This window comes from Elgaria multicarinata, chromosome 16 (assembly GCF_023053635.1).
Source record: "Elgaria multicarinata webbii isolate HBS135686 ecotype San Diego chromosome 16, rElgMul1.1.pri, whole genome shotgun sequence".
NCBI classification, from domain to species: domain Eukaryota; kingdom Metazoa; phylum Chordata; class Lepidosauria; order Squamata; family Anguidae; genus Elgaria; species Elgaria multicarinata.
In genome coordinates this window covers 26,921,038-26,939,986 of record NC_086186.1, presented here as the reverse complement: position 1 = coordinate 26,939,986, position 18,949 = coordinate 26,921,038, and the positions used below count along the sequence as shown (strand labels likewise).

The following is an 18,949-nucleotide window of genomic DNA, read 5'->3' as shown; positions in this document are numbered from 1 at the left end:
GGGATGTTTACGTACATCTATTCTATGTCATAGTCCAGGCATTGGTGGCTCCAGGCATATTTTGCAGGGGTACAAAAAACAGGTACAAATTTGATTCCCCCACCCCCCTGCTGCCTGTGCTCACAGAAAAGGAGGCTGAAGACAAAAACAATATGATGGCCCCTTACGAATCTGCCTCCTGAACTGATTGATGCTTAATTCATGGTATGGATGGGCCCTGGGCATGATAGCCCCAATGCAGACTGCTTTTCTCCTGCATCCAGCCTTGTAGCATCATCCTGCCTGAACTATATTTACTTGGGCAAGAGAGAGAAATCTGCTATTTTAGAGCCTGGCTCTTTAGTGGGTGGACGCCGGGCTGTGGGGGGCTTGGCCAGGCCTTTCCAAGAGAACTTCTGAACTTTTGCCTTTTCAATTCCAGTCCTGGCCCTTGTGCAGGGCCGGTGCTACCATAGAGGCCACTCAGGCAACTGCCTAGAGCGCCAAGGTGAGGGGGGTGCCGAACACCACAGCGGCTCTGAGAGGGCAGCTTCTGGGTACGCCGTTCCCAAGCCGCCCGCCCCAGCATCCTGGCTTTGCTTCGGCTAGGCGCCCACCCAGCTGAAGCAAAGCCATGCCCCCCCCTCCAGTGTTCTGGCTTCACTTCGAATGTGTGGGCGCCGAAGCGAAGCCAGAATGCTGGGGTAAGGGGGCGGGCGGGCGGCTTCGGAATGGCGTTCCCGGAAGTCGCTCTCCCAGAGGGGCTTCCGGCCGGGCGCGCCGTTCCAAAGCTGCCCACCCCCACCCCAGCATCCTGGCTTTGCTTCGGCTGGTCAGGCGAGATGGCGCCCCGCCATCATGTCTGGGCGTTGCCAAATTCCATCACCAGATTCCATCATGTCTGGATGTTGCCAAATTCCATCGCCAGATTCCGGACATTACTCATCTTCGTCCTGAGATGATAGTGTTACAACACATGCTTCTGTGCTGCCTGACTGATTTAATGCTCCATTTTTGTTCCACTCCCCAGCAAATGCTTATTTGCTGCAGAGCAGAAATGTGCTTTGTTCAAAGACCAAACTGCTTATGACAGAAAGAGAATAACAGCTTGAAACTGGGTGCATTTTGTGGATGTCCATGATCTGGGAGGGAGTGGATGGCAGCCGGGAAAGAAATGATTATGGATAACCCGACGTGCCTTGTCTACTCACTTTTGTAATTGGAATGGCACAGTGGCGAGAACCATTCTATTTATTCACGGTTGCTGGCATTAGAGAAGGCTGATGATCTGTTAATAATCCTTTTGGTCTGACAACTGTAATGAGGCAGTGGTTAATTAGGAAGATATTCTCCTAATGTCTTCCGTGAGTGAAATGTCCAAAGCCCCCTAAACTTTAATCATATGGATAATTATTGATTGACTTGAACGTTATCTCTTATGACTTTCTGGATTGTAAAGTTTTTTCCCCTTATCCCTCTTCATTACCCCAAGGGCATAATGCTCTGAGTAGCTCCTTTAGAATTCTGCTGGTTCTGATGGAAACCCAGAATGGATTTAATGCCCCACTGACATCAGAGCCACCAGCCTCCACTGCAGTGATATAATGGACCCAGGGCTCACAGGGATGCAATGCAGGCACTGTTTGATTTATTTTATTTATTATTTTATTTGTTACATTTATATCCTGCCTTTTTTCCTCCAAGGAACCCAAGGCGGCGTACATAATCCTCCTTGTCCTCTCCATTTTATCCTCACAACAACAACCCTGTGAGGTAGGCTGGGCTGAGAGTCTGTGACTGGCCCAAAGTCACCCAGTGGGTTTCCATGGCTGAGTGGGGACAAGAACCTGGATCTCCCGACTTCCAGCCCAACGCTCTAACCACTACACCACACTAGCTCTCTATGAGCAGGAACCCTGACGTCAACGGCCACCAACCTCAGGCTTCCCCGTTTCCCTCTGAGCTGATCTGCAGTCTTTGCAGGAGCGGGAATGAATTTTCCCAGCAACAATATATTGTCCCCAGTTGTAATGCAAAGTATTTTGGTGGTGGGGACAGCTTGGTCTTGAATGGACAATTAAGACCCATGAGTTTTACAAAAGGCATGCTCCTGGTAGAGATATGGATCCACACAGCAGCCTGCATTTTTTGGGGTTCTCCTTGAGGGGGGAGTATGAGTCCTGTTATTAGCAGCCCCTGCACTTCAAAATATACTACTGCATCACTGCATGCGACTCCTGCCCTCCCACAGAAGGCTGAGTTGGAAAACAACGGAAGGAAACCCTCCTCTACAAGGGTACCACGTAGTCGGTTCTGGGCACCACACTTCAAGAAGGATGCAGACAAGCTAGAACATGTTCAGAGGAGGGCAACAAGGATGATCAGGGGTGTGGAAACAAAGCCCTTTGAGGAGGGACTGAAAGAACTGGGCATGTTTATATTGTATTTTACATTATGGTTTTATACTGTTGTTTTATACTTGAATTGTCTTAATTTTGTAAACCGCCCAGAGAGCTTCGGCTATTGGGCGGTATAGAAATGCAAATAAATGTTTAGCCTGGAGAAGAGAAGATTGAGGGGAGACATGCTAGCACTCTTCAAATACTTGAAAGGTTGTCACACAGAGGAGGGCCAGGATCTCTACTTGATCCTCCCAGAGTGCAGGACACGGAATAACGGGCTCAAGTTAAAGGAAGCCAGATTCCAGCTGGACATCAGGAAAAACTTCTTCACTGTTAGAGCAGTACGGCAATGGAATCAGTTGCCTGGTGAGGTTGTGGGCTCTCTCACACTAGAGGTATTGAAGAGGCAGCTGGACTACCATCTGTCAGGGATGCTTTAAGGTGGATTCCTGCATTGAGCAGGGGGTTGGATTGGATGGCCTTATAAGCCCCTTCCAGCTCTACTATTCTATGATTCTATAAACGCTCACCTGTGAGAAGAGCCATGCTTTCGTCCTCTGAATGGATTCAGGAGGAGGGCTGTCCCAGATCCATGCCCTTTTGGGGGGGGGGAAACACACACACACACGCACACACACACACACACACACACACACTGTCCTCTTGCTTTCTAAGCATGGGCTGTGATAAGGAGTGAACCAGGGGAACTGAAGAAGTTTTTGCCTGGAGTCCCTTGCTTAGAGACTTCATCGTCTTCTCTGCAGGCATGTATTTCTGCCCTTCCTTGCTTGATCCATTGTGACTGGCTGCCAGAAAGGAATGCCTGTATCAGCCCACCCCCGGGGTTGCTATGCTACCTCTTGTTCCAAAATACAATTGGCCCAATGGTGACTTGGCAATCCCAGATTATGGCCGTTGCTATTTCTGCCTTTAGATTTCTGCTCCGTGATCTCATGGTTGGGGAAAGGACAGGCAGCCTCAAATAGAACGCCTTTTTTTTCCAGTTGGCCTTTTTGGTCCTGCTGATGGAGTGTCCTCAAGCCGGCTTGCTGGCGGATGTTCTTGCTGCATGTAAAAGGGAGAGACATTCCAAGTCTGGAATTGGAGCATGTAGTGAGTTGGATGCCAGAAAACTTGGTGAGGAGTTAGGTCTGGTGTTGAACTTACACACTTGTCCTATCTGGTATTTATTAAATGTATAAAAGCTTGCCTAAAGGGCAGTTTTCTTGTTTCTTCGAGTCTGTTGGTCACTCTAGACGTCTTGAGGTCTTTGGGCAACTCTGTGGCTTCTCATCAAGCAAACAGGCTCCAATACACATGCTTAACAATTTGCTAGCTGTCTGATGCTGATGAGGGTGCAATTCTTAAGTTAAACGGCTGCCTACCTTCCTCTGTTGGCTTTACTGTTCTATCTTGCTGAGGAAATAAAGAGGACACCCCGCCCCTTGCTGCTGCCGGTTGGAACATTGGGATCTGTTAGTCATAGGACAGGAGATTCATTACCTTTCAGCAATGCTTTGGGGCACGAACTAGAATATCAGAAAGAGTATAAATGATGGAGCTGCAGGGTGAATGTGCACACCAACCTGGAGAACTTGGGTTTGAGGGACAATCTCTGCTGTTGATTTGGGGCCACAGCAAATGCCATCCCTTTGGGAGTTGCCAGCTCTGTGGGCTGAAGAGATGTGTGTGAGCTTTCTTTGCATTGCTATTCTGCATCCATTTTCTGTCAATAAACTGTCGTTCCTTTCATCCTGGCAATCCAAAGAATCATAGAATAGTGGAGTCAGAAGGGGCCTATGAGGCCATCAAGTCCAACCTCCTGCTCCATGCAGGAATCCACCTTAAAGCATCCCTGACAGATGGCTGTCCAGCTGCCTCTTGAAGGCCTTTAGCATGGGAAAGCCCACAAAAGACCTCAAGGTGTCTAGAGGGACCAACAGACAGCATGAGGTGCAGGCAGCTTCACACATTCAAAAATAAAGTCCGGGTCTCCATTCCACAAACCTTCCCAGTTCCCAGACTCCGACTAAGCCATGCCCTTGTCTCCTGACTCCACTTCGACCAAGTGTAATGAAAAGATGACTGAAACAAAATGAATCTACTTTGACTGGGTCTTGAATAGATCAGGCCTCCAGAATAACACAGAGCGGGGGATTCTGGGAGAATCCTCCTTCTTGATGACATTTGTAAATTGTCCATCCTCCAAGTTGCTCAGAGTGGTTTGCATGTCTCTCAGCCTTCCCTGTACACCCCAGCCCCACCCCACCCCATTTTATCCTCACCCCTGAGGTGGGTTTTGATGAGAGATTGTGACAGAACCAAAATCTCCTGGTGAGCATCGTGACTGAGTGGAGATTAGAAGCCCGCCATCTTCTCTTCTTGTCCAACACCGTATCCTGATGGGACAAGGCTGACCTGCAACATTTTGTTGCAGTGTATCCTCTCACCTCACATGCAAGTTCTTGTTCAGGGTTCCAGCTAGTTCTCTAAGCATGGCGTTCTGTTTTTCCTTTTCCAGCTGTCATTCTACTGAGCATGCTCAGTCATCATTCAGCTGTCGGGGGGTGGGGCGGGCGCTTAGGTTTTATTTTATTTTAAGAGTTCTGTACTTGTACCTCTGTAAAGCCTGGCATTGCCCAGAGCAGGCTGATTCCTCTCTCGTTTCTCAGTGGCTCCGTTTTGGCTGCTATCCTGTCGACACTCACCGTCTGAGCTTGCTGTTAGAGTGTTGCCTGTCAAAAGAGCTCAGGCGCATGCTGTAAACATTATTAGCTGGTCACAAATGGAGAGTATTGCTGTAGCAACTGTTTATGGGAACGCAAGGAGGGGGAGCTCTGGAGAGAAACAAACCCAACACGCCCCTGCCCCGGAAGCCCAAAGACGATGTTCGGATGCAAGCACAAATTGGTTTTCCGGGCACCAACCTTCTCAATTTAAAGAATGTTAAATTATGGAACTCACTACCACAAGATGTAGTGATGGCCATCAATTTGGATGGCTTTAAAAGGGGGTTGGAGAAATTCCTGGAGGCAAAGGCTATCCATGGCTACTAGCCCTGATGGTTGTGTGCTATCTCCAGTATCTGAGGCAGTAAGCCTGTGTGCTCCAGTTGCTGGGGAACATGGGTGGGAGAGTGCTGTTGCACCATGTCCTGCTTTGTTGGTCCCTGGCCAATGGCTGGTTGGCTACTGTGTGAACAGAGTGCTGGACTAGATGGACCCTTGGTCTGATCCAGCATCAGGGTTCTTCTGATGTTCTTAATGTTCCTTAGCAAGAGTTTCTGTCCGCTGAAGAGGTCATGAAGGACAAACTGAGGTCTGGGGCCAAAGATTTGGTGGCTTATTTCAAACCAACATGTCATTCCTCATCTCTTCCAGAGACAGGCTTCTCCTCGCGTGATGTTATTCTGTGTCTTAAGTTGGCTAGGCAGCCCAGTTGTTCATAGTAGCTAGACTCGGGAGATCCGGTTCTAGTCCTCACTCAAGCATGAAGCTCACTGGGTGGTTTTGGGCCACTCCCTGACTCTTAGCCAACCCACCTCACAGGGTTGTTGTAAGGATAAAAGGGAGAGGAAGAGGAGTTTCATGTATACCACCTTGGGTTCCTTTGAGGAAAAGGTGGGATCATAGAATCATAGAATAGCAGAGTTGGAAGGGGCCTACAAGGCCATCTAGTCCAACCCCCTGCTCAATGCAGGAATCTACCCTAAAGCATCCCTAACAGATGGTTGTCCAGCTGCCTCTTGAAGGCCTCTAGTGTGGGAGAGCCCACAACCTCCCTAGGTAACTGATTCCATTATCGTACTACTCTAACAGTCAGGAAGTTTTCCCTGATGTCCAGCCGGAATCTGGCTTCCTTTAACTTGAGCCCGTTATTCCGTGTCCTGCACTCTGGGAGGATCGAGAAGAGATCCTGGCCCTCCTCTGTGTGACAACCTTTGAAGTATTTGAAGAGTGCTATCATGTCTCCCCTCAATCTTCTCTTCTCCAGGCTAAACATGCCCAGTTCTTTCAGTCTCTCTTCATAGGGCTTCTGCATACTTGGGGTGGGTGGAGGGGCAAACAGAAGTATAGAGGTTTGTAAATTAAAAAAAAAAGAGTGAATATCCTGGAGGGAGGAATTAAACTTTCTGGGTCTGCCTGCCATGAGATTAACCCCCCTCCCCCAATGCACTGTTGACTGGTAGCGCAGTGTAAGAAATAAGCAATTGGCATAAGACAGCCATGGCAGAGATTTTTTTAAAAATCCAGTTTTACTTTTAACCACTGAGAGTCAAAAATCCATGCTTATATACTGTAAACCACCCAGAGATCTTCCAGGAGATCCCAATTTACCTTCTGCCTGCCCCTGTTTCAGATGATGTCTGCATGTGTCACAGCAAGTACATAGTTAAAGAGGCTTTCTTCCTGGTGAGAAGGAAAGCAGAATGCCTCTTCTGAATTAGTACTGTCCTCCTGCCATTTTAAGAGCCTCGCGTGGCGCAGAGCGGTAAAGCAGCAGTTTCTGCAGCCGAAACTCTCCTCACGGCCTGAGTTCGATCCCAGTGGAAGCTGGTTTCAGGCAGCTGGCTCGGGTCGACTCAGCCTTCCATCCTCCCGAGGTCGGTAAAATGAGTACTCACTTAGCTGGGGGAAAGGTAATCACGGCCGGGGAAGGCAACGGCAAACCACCCCGCTATAAGGCCTTCCAAGAAAACGTCAGCAAAAGCTGGCGTCCCTCCAAGAGTCAGTAATGACTCAGTGCTGGCACGAGAGGTTCCTTTCCTTTGAGCCTCGTGTGGCGCAGAGCGGTAAAGCAGCAGTTTCTGCAGCCGAAACTCTCCCCACAGCCTGAGTTCGATCCCAGTGGAAGCTGGTTTCAGGCAGCCGGCTCGGGTCGACTCAGTCTTCCATCCTCCCGAAGTTGGTAAAATGAGTACCCAGTTAGCTGGGGGAAAGGTAATCACGGCCGGGGAAGGCAACGGCAAACCACCCCGCTATAAGGCCTGCCAAGAAAACATCAGCGAAAGCTGGCGTCCCTCCAAGAGTCAGTAATGACTCAGTGCTTGCACGAGAGGAGAGGTTCCTTTCCTTTCCTCCTGCCATTTTAATAAGAACTTGTGTTTTCTAAAAAAAAGAAAAAAAAATTCAGTGATGGGCACCATTTAAGTCAGGGATGTGCAACACAGAGAAAAAATATCTTGTTTGTAAGCTAAATTTAACCCTTGTGCTCTGTAGCACTACCAAGTGGTTTGCTACCAATTTTGGTAGCAAGCCACAATTCACTGCAGCACCTGTACAATACCTGGCAGACTTTCCATATGGGCAAATGAGAAGTGACTCTGATGTGGACAGAGAGCAGATGTAGTTAATAATATATGGGACTTCTGGGAGCAGCTCCTCAAACATTGCAATTAATACCTCGTTCCCTTTTCAGTGCGCAGCTGGCAGACTGTAGCCTTTGGGCTGGCCAGATCCAGGAAACAAAAATACCCCCCTCCACCGGGAATGGGCGGCTTACTTCTTTCTTTGAAATGTTTTTATATCACTCTTCATCAAAATCGATTCCAGAGTAATTTACAATAACGTCAGAGCCAACCGTAAAATTTAAAATACAGCATTTTAAAACAGATCACAAATAAAAGTAGTAGATAGAAGCAAAGCAAATTAAACAAATGGATTGACTAAGTATGGCAGCCTTATTGAGAAGTACATAATTGGCTGCATTCAGGCAACACAATAGTCAGTGGTGGGTTAATAGTCAACTCCATGGTTGGTTATCGAGCCGGTACTCCCCACATGACATGATTATAATCAACCGGAGAGCATTGAGTTGACTGTTAGTCAACGGTGTGTTTGATTGACACATCAGCTAATACCCTGGAAGACAGAAACAAACTTCAAAGTGATCTTGATAGGCTGGAGTGCTGGGCTGAAAACAACAGAATGAAATTTAATAGGGATAAATGCCAAGTTCTGCATTTAGGAAATAGAAACTAAATGCACAGTTACAAGCTGGGGGATACTTGGCTCAGCAATATTACAAACGAGAAGGATCTTGGAATTGTTGTAGATCGCAAGCTGAATATGAGCCAACAGAGCGATATGGCTGCAAGAAAGGCAAATGCTATTTTGGGCTGCATTAATAGAAGTATAGCTTCCAAATCACGTGAGGTCCTGGTTCCTCTCTATTTGGCCCTGGTTAGGCCTCATCTAGAGTATTGCGTCCAGTTCTGGGCTCCACAATTCAAGAAGGACGCAGACAAGCTGGAGCGTGTTCAGAGGAGGGCAACCAGGATGATCAGGGGTCTGGAAACAAAGCCCTATGAAGAGAGACTGAAAGAACTGGGCATGTTTAGCCTGGAGAAGAGAAGATTGAGGGGAGAAATGATAGCACTCTTCAGATACTTGAAAGGTTGTCACACAGAGGAGGGCCAGGATCTCTTCTCGATCCTCCCAGAGTGCAGGACACAGAATAACGGGCTCAAGTTAAAGGAAGCCAGATTCCAGCTCGACATCAGGAAAAACTTCCTGACTGTTAGAGCAGTATGACAATGGAATCAGTTACCTAGGGAGGTTGTGGGCTCTCCCACACTAGAGGCCTTCAAGAGGCAGCTGGACAACCCTCTGTCGGGGATGCTTTAGGGTGGATTCCTGCATTGAGCAGGGGGTTGGACTCGATAGCCTTGTAGGCCCCTTCCAACTTCTGCCTTCTCTCCCCCCCTCAGTCCTCCCACTGGTATCCCATCAGCCATTGCGAGTTCTGCCAGCTGGACTAGAATGTCCGCCGCCGCTTTGGTCGCTCTTGCCAGGGGACTCTGTAGTCGTCGAAAATAACCAACTGTGTGTGATGAAATAGTCAATGGTGCCCGACACACGACACGATAACCAATCGTTGTTCAAATAATCAACTCTGCATAGCGTTGATTAGTTGTGTTGGTTATTCGGCCAAAATAACCAACACAACTAACCAACTCTGTGCAGAGTTGATTGTGAAAAAGTCCCAGCAGATGACCCAATAACCAACCGTTGACTATTTAACCCACCATTGGCTATTTAACCTACCATTGGTTATCATGGTATCCGAACCCAGTCTCATGGAGTGTACTTGACAACATTTTATTTCAATAATCCCAGATGGATTGTGCTTTTTTAATGCTCTTTTATGCTTCTGCCCCTGTTTATTGCATGCCACCCCTGCCAGGCACTCACTGAGAAGGGAACGAGGTATTAATTGCAATCTGTGAGGAGCTGTTCCAAGAAGTCCCATATACGATTAAGCAGCAACAACCGCTGTCTGTCCATACCAAACTCATTTTTCACTGGGCCGTGTGGACAGATTCCTGTAATATTAAATTGCAAAGCTGCACAAACATGTGGTGGTACTTGCTGCTCCAACTTAGGTCATTGATCTTCTGGCGACCTGAATCCTTTTAAATGAACAACCTTTCTTTGGAAAGATCCGTGTTGTTTTCTAATTACCTTTCCTTAGCAGGCCAGGATGGGTTGCCTTGGTCCCTGCTGGTGATGGCAATAAACCAGAAAATTAAATGGATACATAAATAAGGTTGTAGTTCATTTCAGGTCATAACTATAATCAATTAATGGAACGCACCTTTACACATTGCAGGGGGAAATTGTGGGGGCACTTAAGCGGATGTATTTATTAAATTAAAAAGGAGAAAAAACCATACACCGCCTCATCACCACTCTGGTTCTCCCAATATATTACAGCAAATGCTTTACTTCATGTCAATTTGGCTAATAGCTTTCTCAGGCCTGAACTGAATATGCAAGGTGGGAGGCAGGCAGAATAGCAATGCAGGCCTGCAAATGGCATCAGCCGCCTGGTTTGCAGGAGAATTATTTTGTTGGTTAAAGCCAGTGGGCATAGCAATTACCCGCTAGTTAAAAGTGCTGCATTGTGAGCTGCTACTGAGATGTTGTTAGAGCCAGAATTCCACAAGACCAAGGTGCTTGATTTGCATGTTATGCAAAATACGTTTTGCACACCGTTGGCAGGTTACACGGCTGCTTGTGTTCCCAAGACTGAAGGTCAAATTAGATGATACCTTAAAAACGTTGCATGATGCAGCCGACCCTCGCTTTGTTTTTTACTCACAAGTAAGCATGCACAGCTCCTATCTGGATCAGGACCACTTTGTGCAGGAAGAGAAGGTTCAACCCTTCCCAACCCATCCCGAAATCCTCCCCAGCTATAAAGAAAAAATCCATGGCAAAAGGATTTTACGTTTTTATTAATTTATTAAAACATTTGCATCCTGTCCTATATGACTAGGATCTCAGGGCGGTGTACAGATAAAATCAGAACAATGTAAACATAGAAATATACACAGCTAAAAAAGTGTTAAATCGTTGACAAATTAAAACCAGTAGATTTTTTTAAAGCAATAAAAACAATTAAAGCTATTTGTGACCCTCAAAGGCTTTGATAAAAGAGCCATGTTTAACTTGGTGCTGAAATGAAGTCCGTGCCAGTCAGGCCTCTAAGGGAAGGGTTTTCCACAACCAGGTTGTCACAACAAACACTTTTAAGGTCCATCGTACCAATTTTTATTATTATTTATTTATTTATTTATTACATTCCTATACCACCCAATAGCCGGAGCTCTCTGGGCGGTTCACAAAAATTAAAAACATTCAAAGTATAAAACAGCAGTATAAAACCATAATATCAAATACAATATAAAAGCTCAACCAGATAAAAACAGCAGCAATGCAAAATTACAAATTTAAAACACCAAGTTAACATTTATTTATAGACTGTTAAAATGCTGGGAGAATACATTTACTCAGAAGTAATGAATATGAAGTGCATTTTAAATTGCATGGGAGTGGAGAAGACATACATACAGTATAAAAAAGTGGACTTTTCATAGCTCCTATTGCAGCGGATCGTTCTATGCTATGTATATTTATTGTATATTTATTGTTCTATATTGTTTGTATAATTTTATCTATACTCCGCCTTGAGATCTGAGTGATATAGGGTGGGATACAAATGTTTTAATAAAATAAATGAATAAATAGGTAGGAATGTGAACTGTGCAGCTGATTTGACCCTGTTTTTGTAGTCTTTAATGTCATAAGAACATAAGAAGGGCCCTGCTGGATCAGACCCAGGGTCCACCCGTCCATGCTCAGGTGCTATGTATTTGATGCTTTGCAGTTAGCACAGGTGAAAAAGACAAGGGCTGTCCTGAAGGAACTTTCATCCTGGGAGTGAAGAAAGGACCCGAAGGGATGAATTTGGATAAATGCAGTCCGACTGCATTTGCATGTGTTTGGATTATTCAGCTACTCCTATTTGGATGCAGCGGAATGAACCCACCCTCAGAATGTCTTGCCCATTGCATCTCTGCGTGAGTTTCTGAAACTCCATTTAGAAGGCACCAGAAACAGGAAGCGGCAGTGGTGGGGGGATTTCTTTTATGGGCAGTTAATTGTCATTATTTTACTCTAAAAGGATTTTTTTGTCATGATACTAGAAACCAGGGTCACATAATGAAGCAGGATGATAAGGAAGGATGCAGACAAACTGGAGCGTGTTCAGAGGAGGGCATTGAGGATGATCAGGGGTCTGGAAACAGCCCTGTGAAGAGAGGATGAAAGAACTGGGCATGTTTAGCCTGGAGAAGAGAAGATTCAGGGGAGACGACAGCACTCTTCAAATACTTGAAAGGTTGTTACACAGAGGAGGGCCAGGATCTCTTCTCGATCATCTTAGAGTGCAGGACACGGAATAATGGGCTCAAGTTAGAGGAAGCCCAAATCTGGCTGGACATCAGGAAAAACTTCCTGACTGTTAGACAATGGAACCAGTTACCTAGGGCGGTTGTGGGCTCTCCCACACGAGAGGCCTTCAAGAGGCAGCTGGACAGCCACCTGTCAGGGATGCTTTAAGGTGGATTCCTGCATTGAGCAGGGGGGTGGGGTTGGATTGGATGACCCAACTCTACTATTCTATGATTCTATGAGATTCAGGGCTGACAAAAAGAAGACCTTTCTTGCACAACATATTGTTAAATTATGGAATTGGTGATCATAAGATGTGGTGATGGCCACCAACTTGGATGGCTTTAAAAGGGGGTTGGATAAATTCATGCAGGAGAAGTCTGTCCATGGCTGTCAGCATCAGAGGCAGCCTCTGAACCCAGTTTCTAGGGAACACAGATGGCAGGGATGCTGTTGCATTTATATCAAGCTTGTGGGCTTCCTGTGGGCATCTCGCTGGCCGCTAAGGGAACAGAACATTGGACCAGATGGACCCTTGGTCTGATCCAGCACGGCTCTTCTTCTGTTTATATGAGGGGTGGGGCACTGCAAGAGCGTAGTGTTCAGAAAGATGGAACTTCGGGAAACACCGTGTGTTGTTATTTTGAGAAAGTGGCCCAATCCTCTTCTGACCATTTTGCCCCCAGCATCAGAGCAAGACCGTCTCCAAAATGATCCCTCGCTGTGTTGCTCCACATCGGAATGGGTGACTCAGCTGTTCCCCCTTCTCACAGCCTTAGAAATCACTCTGCTCCCACCTCCGTCATCCGACGCCACTTTGCCCAGGCGATAACAACAGAGGAAGAACTTGGTGCTATAGATATTTTCAAGGCCTGTCGGGAAAGATTATTGCAGCTGCCCTCAGCCGAATGAACAGGATGGAGCTTTTGAGAATTCAGCTTTGCCCTTTTCACCTGAGAGCTGAGCAATATGCTAAGCGATGCAGGGCATAATGGCACAAAAAACCCACAGCCTTAAGCGCTAGAGATCTAGAGAGCCAGCAGGATGGGGTACCTAGCCCAGCCTCTACTGACCTGGTGTTCTCCAGATGTATTGGATTACAACTCCCATCATGCTCAGCCAGCACGGCTAAAGGCTGGGCTGGGGAAACCCTGGTTCAGATTCATAGAATAGTAGAGTTGGAAGGGGTCTATAAGGCCATCGAGTCCAACCCCCTGCTCAATGCAGGAATCCACCCTAAAGCATCCCTGACAGGTGGTTGTCCAGCTGCCTCTTGAAGGCCTCTAGTGTGGGAGAGCCCACCACCTTCCCAGGTAACTGGTTCCATTGTCGTGCTGCTCTAACAGTCAGGACGTTTTTCCTGATGTCCAGCCAGACTCTGGCTTCCTGTAACTTGAGCCCATTATTCCGTGTCCTGCACTCTGGGAGGATCGAGAAGAGATCCTGGCCCTCCTCTGTGTGACCACCTTTTAAGTATTTGAAGAGTACTCTCATATCTCCCCTCAATCTTCTCTTCTGCAGGCTAAATATGCTCAGTTCTTTCAGTCTCTCCTCATAGGGCTTTGTTTCCAGACCCCTGATCATCCTCATGGCCCTCCTCTGAACCCCCTCCAGCTTGTCTGCATCCTTCTTGAAGTGTGGTGCCAAGAACTGGACGCAATACTCAAGATGAGGCCTAACCAGAGCCGAATTCTCCCAGTGAACCATAAAGCACATGTAGAAACAAACAGGAAGGCCTAAAATGACTGGGACTGCTCTCTCCATGACTGGGTGAGCCTCTCTTGGGAAGGCATTCCAGTACAGGGTTGCCACCACAGAAATGGCCCTCTCCATAATCAGCATTCACCTCACTTCATTTGGCAAGGGCACCAGGAGGAGGGGCTCTGAAGGGTCCATCACTTAACACAACGCATAGTTACACTTTGGAATTCACTGCCACAAGATGTGATGGCCACCAATTTGGATGGCCTTAAAAGCGGGGTTGGATAAATTCTGGAGGAGAAGGCAATCAATGGCTACTCACCCTGATGGCGATGTGCTACTTCCAGTATCTGAGGCAGTATGCTGGGGAACATGGGTAAAAGGGTGCTGTTGCATCATGTCCTGCTTGTGGGTCCCTGGTCAGCAGCTGCTTGGCCGCTGTGTGAACAGAGTGCTGGACTAGATGGACCCTTGGTCTGATCCAACATGGCTCTTCTTATGTTCTTATGCTGTTAAGGTCCGGCAGGTGTATATGGGATGCATCATGACAGGTGCTGCACCTACGGGTGCCAGATGGCCTGGCTTCACTCAGATGGGGCAGGCCGGCTGCCTAAGTTCGCTTGAAGGCTTCACTGTATCAAATTAAGGACTATTCCAACCTGCATAAAGTCGGGTCCATTCCCTAATCCATAATAAAAGAGATTTGTAAGCAATTTTACAGAATTACAGGGCCAAAGCCATATATGAGCATGGCCATAAATCTTATCTAGGTTTCAGATAACATTAACAAGAAATCCGTTGGCTTTTAAGGTGTCATAAGGTGCCCTCCTGGCATCTGCCTTTTGAAAATTGTCAGTTGGATGTTTGTTGGGTCTGGGAGGCCTAGATTACAAATATTTTTATTGCATGTCATCAAGGAGCGCTTTGTAGAAACTTTGCGACTTGTTAATAAATAGCTTATTGTTGTGGTAGCTGGTTGCAGCCGTAGCAACCCCGTTCACTGTCCTTTGTTCCAGAACAATGGGCTTGTTATCCCTGCGCTCTCTCGCCCTCCCACCTGGGAGATCAGTGGCCCCGGCGGTTAAGAGGATCCTGCTAAGCCTCAACCAAACCTTCACGTCTCAGCTTGGCCTGCTTCCACAGGCTTCTTAACACCTCGAACTCATGTTACAGCCATCTCCCTGCTGCTTGGCATCCATGTCACTGATCTCTGAGCAAATAATTGCGGGGTGATGAATGGAACCGGTCCCATTGATGCCCCAGTTCTCCAAAGGCCTGCAGAAGGCTGGAAGTTGTAGGACCATTTTCTATCTAAGCACGCATAGGATCGTGGCCCTACTAGCTTTAGAAATGTTGTCTTTCTTTTCTACCAAGATTGGCCTTCAGGGGCGGCTTAGTGTTTATTTAAAATAATACAATCACACACTTTAAAATAACTTTCCCTGATCTGGGACCCGCCAGATGTTATGGCTTCCAACTTTCATAACCCCATGACCATTGGCCATTGGGGCTGATGGGAGCCATAGGCCAAAAGCGAACAGAGGGACCCAGGTTGGGGAAAGGCTGCTTTAAAAACAATGCAATTAAAAACATGAAGCATACAAAACAACAGTGACAAGCGGCAATTAAAATAAAAAGCAGGTGCATGTTTGCTATCTAAGGCGCAGGAGAACAAGACAGTTTTAGCCTGGCGCTAGGTTTTAGGCATTAGGCAAATGTGTCTTGAAAGGGGGTTCTACAATCCGGGTGCCACCACAGAAAAGGTGCCGTTTAAAGTTGCTACCTGCCACTGGTGAAGCTACCCAAAACAGAGCTTCAAGTGATTATCTAAGCAGACACAAACAAATCCATATGGTCTGTAGATCGGTCTTCTCCAGCTTCGAGTCAGGGGGCACTGGGAATTGTAATCCAACCCACATTGGGAAGGTTTCTGTGGATTTCCGCTTCTCAAGCACTACTTGAAGGCCAGGAAGTGAGAAAAATTAGCCAAGGGGAGTTTTTTCAGTGGCTTTTAGATGCAATAGCTAATGGAACCTGGAAGCTCAGAGGCTGCTGCTGGCAAAAAAATGAGGAAGGGTTTTTCTGCTTTGCTTGTGGATTTTCTGGAGGCATCTGACTGACTATTGTTAGCAACAAGGATGCTGGATTAGATGGACTGTGAGGCCCAGTTCGCATATCACAACAACGCAGGTGTTTTTTGTTTTGTTTTTTTAAAAAACCAATGATATCCTGGGTAGTGCTGGATTTAGGAACCAGCCAAGTAAGCCATGGCTTATTATGAGGGGCCTCTAACTACGTTGGGGATAACTAAGATGCATGATAATTCAAATCACTTTGGCTTAAGTACTTTGGAAAGTCTGGTGTGACTTATAGCAGAGTTGCCTTATATAGTGAGAAAGCGTGGCAACGCATCATTTAGTATTGGAGGCAATAAGCACAGACTAAAGCCAGTTTAAAAGAACTTGCTTTACTAGAGCTTTTATACACATCTTCAGAGAAGGCCTTCTAACACTGTTTAATTACAAGCACCCCCTAACCCTGGGTGGTACCCTTTCATTACCCTTCCTGTTATAATACAATACACTTTTTTTCTCTGAATCTTGACATGACTTTGGTCCTCAGCATGTCTTAGTCCAGCCCTGGCTCAGGGTTGTGAGCATGCAGGCCCAATTACTTCCCGATCACTCCCTCTGCCAGCAGGAGGCACTAAACAACCCAGGGACACCCCATTCCTGGGTTGTTCAGCACCATATATGAACTGGAACCTCTGGCTTGCTTCTTCCCCAACAAGCCAGAGAAACAACTGAAAAACAAACTCTGGGGTCTTTCTCTGGCTCATTGCTGGCAGATGCAAGCCAGAAGTCCAGCGTCATACTATAAATAAACTGTAAATAAACAAGGGACGAGCGATACCCCTGGTTGTTTAGCTCCTCCCATTTCAGTGGGAGCAATCAATGGGTTGGAACCAGCATGCTCGCTTGTGCTCACTCATTCAGGACAATCCAGGGTTTTAAAAAGCCCTGGGTTGTTGTGACCTGCGAACTGGGCCTTGGTCTGATCTCTTGGGGCTTTTCTTACATTCTTATGAGATCTGCATTTGACGTCCTACTCTAGTTGATCTCCGAATTAGCTATCCATTTGGCAGGTGATGTTTTTGCTGGTGTTTTGATTAGCCGAGGTTTGCTCCTTGTTGGGTTTCCTTTGCATCTCGATTTCTGAGCTGATGGCTTCTTATGTTCTCCATTTAAAAAACATTCCCAGGGCTGTGATAAGCGCTGCGTGGCCCCGCATTATTTGTATTAGTGGGGGATTTAAAACAAATTCGTTTACCATAGAAAGTAAATGCAAACAAGCCCGGTTTGCACTAGCAAATGTTATTCGTAATTAGTATAGGTTGCAATTACCCTGCAATCAAGACCACCTGGATCTTATTAGCAGTCCGCTAACTATACTCAGTCCTCGTAATTTAATCAGTCCCAAGCATCGAAAGGATAGAATAGGAGGCAGAGAACTCCAAAGAGCTTTATAGGTTCATGGCAGTGGGGCTGTAATGAGAGAGGCTGGGGCACTCTAGGGACCAGGATGGTGGCAGTTTCTATGGGAAGCAAAGCATCTTTTGTCAGTGGCAAAGGACTGAGAGGGTTAACCCCTTGTTGGTCAAACCCAAGGCCCAGTCTATACTCATATCATCAGCCAGTGGCTGCAATTTGCGTATTTTTATTTATTTATTTATTACATTTGTTTACCACCCCATAGCTGAAGCTCTCTGGGCAGTTTACATAAGATTAAAACACTTAAAAACAAGTATACCGAATTTAAAACTACAAAAACATACAGCATACACAGAAACATACATTTAAAGCAATATAAAAAGCTTCAAATCCAAATCTAGGATCAGTAAAGCTCATCACATATTGCTAAATGCTTGGGAAAAGAGGAAAGTTTTAACCTGGCGTCGAAAAGATATCAATGTTGGTGCTAGGTGGGCCTCGTTGGGGAGATCATTCTATAATTGGGTGGCCACCACAGAAAAGGCCCTCTCCCTTGTTGCCATCCTCCGAGCTTCCCTCGAAGTAGGCACCCGGAGAAGGACCTTATATGTTGACCGTAGTGTACAGGTAGGTTCATGTCAGGAAAGTCATTCTGTCAGGTATTGTGGTCTCAAGCTGTGTTGGAGGAGTGGTCGCGTGCCTCTCCCCTTCTTCTCTGGCTGGCTGGCGGGAAACAAGACCTGCACTTAAAAATTCTTTTCTTTTAATGGGCTCATAACTAGTGGTTAAGTACATGCTTTCCATGCGTAAGGTCCCAGGTTTGATTCTTTACATCTCAGCTAGGGTCTTCACTGGAGATCCTGGGACACCCCTATAAGTAAGAGGCAGGGCCGGCCTCAAGGGTAGGCGTGGTCCGGCATCTGCCGAGTACGTGCCCCCCAGCAGGGGTCCACTGACAAGGACCCCCTAGAATTGCTGTTCTGACCCATTGCAACCTGCTTGCTCACCTGCCTCTCGCTCTGGCCCAGACAATGGTGGTGATGAGAAGGAGAGAAGCAGATGCCATGGCCTATTTAGCAACCTGGCTCAGTACCTGTCAAGCAAACGCAAGGCAGCAATGCTGAGGCCTTGCCCAAGGGCTATCGGAAGCCTGGAGCTGGCCCTGGCCAGAGCAGCCAATTCTGGGCTAGATGCGTGCCACCAGTGGTCTCCGTGTGTGCCATGATGCTGCAGGAGCACAGAAAACAAACTGGACATGTGCAAGATGCAGACCTTTTGCATCGGGGCGGGGGCAAAAGGCCTCCACTGCAATGTTAGAGCTGCAATAGAGATCTCAGGGTTAGATCTCAGGGCCTGGTTTGTGCTCTGACTTTGTGATGAATCCTTTCTCCTTATAAAGCTTATTTGAGCCCATCTTTGTGCATTTCCCAATAAAGATTTTAATTTACATTCATTGGTTGTTGTTTTTTAAAATATGAATGTTAAGGGTGACATAGATGCAGTCCGCATCTCTCACACCTTTTCCCAGTTCTTCATTTTAAGCCATAATAATGATTTGTGCGGGGTTTAAAATTTCTTCTCGTTCCTGACTTACCTGGGAATAGGCCCCATTGAACTCAATGGGACTTCTGGCTAAACA

At 46.7% G+C, this 18,949-nt stretch overlaps 1 protein-coding gene across 1 annotated transcript in view; it reads left to right on the top strand.

Annotated features, from left to right (window-relative positions):
* SLCO3A1 (solute carrier organic anion transporter family member 3A1) overlaps window positions 1–18,949 on the top strand; it is a 148,645-nt gene that overhangs the window by 55,056 nt on the left and 74,640 nt on the right. The window lies entirely within an intron of this gene.